This window comes from Arachis duranensis, chromosome 6 (assembly GCF_000817695.3).
Source record: "Arachis duranensis cultivar V14167 chromosome 6, aradu.V14167.gnm2.J7QH, whole genome shotgun sequence".
Lineage (NCBI taxonomy): Eukaryota > Viridiplantae > Streptophyta > Magnoliopsida > Fabales > Fabaceae > Arachis > Arachis duranensis.
The window spans coordinates 38,949,317-38,950,002 of NC_029777.3; positions in this window are offsets into that span (position 1 = coordinate 38,949,317).

Here is a 686-nt window from a genome sequence, read left to right on the forward strand (position 1 = left end):
AGGAGCCAACAATAATCAACAACAGAGAAGAGTCTTGGCTTCATACACATTTGCAAATGCTAGACACTGTGGAAGTAGCATTCTGCCTCCTAATGTCAATGCAAACAATTTTGAACTAAAGCCACAACTCATCACTCTGGTTCAAAACAATTGCTCTTTTGGAAGAGGGCCTTTGGAGGATCCAAATCAACATTTGTCTACCTTCTTGAGAATCTGTGACACGGTGAAAACCAATGGTGTACCTCCTGATAGCTACAAGTTGTTGCTCTTTCCATTCTCTCTCAGAGATAAAGCCACTCAATGGCTCGATACCTTTCCAAAAGAAAGCATCAACACTTGGGATGACTTGGTGAGCAAGTTCCTTGCCAAATTCTATCCACCTCAAAGAATCCTAAGGTTGAAGACTGAGGTTCAAACATTCACTCAATTGGAGGCTGAGAACTTATATGAAGCATGGGAAAGATATAAGGCACTATTGAGGAAATGTCCACCAGAAATGTTCACTGAGTGGGACAAGTTACAGAACTTCTATGAGGGACTCACTCTTAAAGCTCAAGAAGCACTTGATCACTCAGCTGGAGGCTCCTTGCAACTCATGAAGACCACAGAGGAAGCTCAAAACCTCATTGATATGGTGGCCAACAACCAACATTTCTTTGCTCATCAAAGACAACGCCAACCATCAC